Here is a 2,387-nt window from a genome sequence, read left to right as displayed (position 1 = left end):
GCGGGCGGGGCGGGTGGAAATGGCGAAACGCGATCAGCTGAACCCCTGCCCGCCCGCGCTTTGGCATTATTTCGATATTGCTGCGCCTCCGGCGGCGGCGGCGTTGGGAAACGGTATGGAGATAGTAAGAGCGTGTCCCTGCCTCCGTCGTGGCCACGCCCCGCGTCCTGCTCCACATGCATGTCGCGGGGCGTGTGCGCTATTGGCAGCCGGACCAGGAAGCCCGCAGCTGTTCACGTGTGTGTCAGCGCTGGAGTGGCTGACTTGACTGGCCTGGTCCCTCTCCCCCGGGTTGGGTTGGGCGGCCGCTCGCGTGGCGAAGCCTTCGACTGGCGCCACCGGCGCGGGCAGCACAGGGGGCAGCACAGGGGGCAGCACAGGGGGCAGCACGACGCCCACGCCGCGCCACGCCTCGCTGATTGCCGCGCCGGGCCCGCCGCAGCCCAAAGCAATCAGCAGCGAGGGCCTCAGTCTTATTGAAGCTCCCCCGGAGCTCCTCTAGGCCGTGCGACGCTACGGGCTGGCCGCGCAGCCTGGCGCAGCCTGGCGCAGCCGTGGATGAATGGAATGAGAAATGCAAATAGCTGCGGTGGAGGTGCGGGCGGCCCGCTCTCCGCCACCACCGCCGCCCTCTCTCTCTCTTCCCCACCTCTCTCTCTCCATCTCTCTTCTCTTTCTATCTCTATCTCTTTGTATCCCCATTTCCCTCTCTCTCCCTCTTCCAGAGTTCACAGGAAGAGACGAGGACAGCAGGGACGGCGGACGACGCCGCGCCGCCCTGGTCCTGGCGGACAGGTCTCCGCTGGCCGCAGGCCGCAGCCCCGGTCCGCTACCGGCCGACTTGGGGTCCGCGGTTCGAGCCGGCTCCGGCCAGGCTCCGTCAACAGCAGCCCGGTCCGTGGTCAGCAGAGGGTCGAGCCCCGCCCGCCCGGGACCTCCGGTGCGAGCGTGTTAATTGGGAATGGCTCTAAAGCCATCGCGCCAAAACGTGCCCCGATACAGATCGTGCGTGATGCGGCTCGACGCGGAAGTCCTGCAGCAGGGGGGAGGGGAGGGGGGGCTTTGGCGGGCCGGCCATATCAGCTTTTGTGAAGTGAGTGACTTACGCCCCGACCGACGCGGTGAGCCTCCTCCACCGACGCTATTGGGAGTGTGTGTGTGTGTGTGTGCGTGGCTCGTCGTGGCTCATTCAGATCATAGAGCGCGATAGCGAAATCTTTAATTATATTTGATTCGCCGGCTCCGCGTTTAATAGTCGGAGCCGCCGCTGCGCCCTCACGACCCCCCTTTTTATTTTCGCAACGGCAGCCCGCAGCCGTCGAGGAGTAAGTAGTCGCTTCGCATCATTTTCCCTGCTGCTTAGTCCGTCCATTAATTTCCTCCCGCAGTGACTCCCCCCTTTCTCTTTCAATTGCGCGCGCTGCGACTGCGCGCCCGGCGCCCCCACCCCGCAGGCCATTAGTCAAACATCTTCTTATCTGAACCGGCCCGGCCCGGCCCGCCAAGTCGTTGCGTAAACTGCACATCTTCAAAGAGACGCGACCGCGGTAAAATTTACTGTCCCAGGTGAGCGAGCGGACCAATTGCACCCTTGAGGAGGGGGGGGGGGGAGACAAATTTTGTACGTTGTTTCATGTGGTTAGATGTGCCCTCATGGACATATTTTCTATCTGATACACATTTGTCCTCTGTCAGGAGGTACAAGCTGCGCGGGTGATTTAGAGAAGAGTTGCGGGCGGGTTTGCCTACGTCCCACTCTGCCCGTATGAGGCACCATGGCCCCTTAGGAAGGCAAACCCGCGCGACATAATCAAGCTAGGAATGATTTACTTTGTCTGCAATATCCATACAAATTTGTATCCGATTTAGATGTACGTCAAAAATTGTCCCTCCGCAGGTAGTGTGTGTGCCGAGCGGGCAACCCGCGCGCCTGTTGTGCATGACTGGAGTGGGTGGGGACTGGCCAATCAACCATACCCACCCACCCTATGTGTGTGGATGTCAATGCACGCAGAAACTATGATTCAACGGAGAAATCCGATTCACGGTGAAAACAAGGTCTTTTTTTTTTTTTTTTGAGGAGAAAGGGTAACTTTGAGTACGTCCTGTAGTTTAAGTAAAACTCCTTGGATTTTGAGGAAATAACCTTGTCGAAAACGTCGGATATTTTTTTCGTTTCTAATGAGATAACCTCAAATTCTAAGGAGAGTGTCTCTAAGTTTTCTATTTTTTTAACAAAAAAATTAATTAGACACTGTTTTGACTGTGTCGCAAAGTTCACGGTAAAAAAAGATTCGCTGAGTCAGCTAATATATTGACTGGTATCTGGACAGACAAGCACATAAACTTCTGTAACCACTATATTGTCTACTCTAATCAATCATTGG

Source organism: Frankliniella occidentalis, unplaced genomic scaffold (genome assembly GCF_000697945.3).
Source record: "Frankliniella occidentalis isolate FOCC.00 unplaced genomic scaffold, Focc_3.1 Scaffold100, whole genome shotgun sequence".
NCBI classification, from domain to species: domain Eukaryota; kingdom Metazoa; phylum Arthropoda; class Insecta; order Thysanoptera; family Thripidae; genus Frankliniella; species Frankliniella occidentalis.
The sequence above is the reverse complement of the archived record's forward strand: the minus strand, read 5'-3'. Positions refer to the sequence as shown.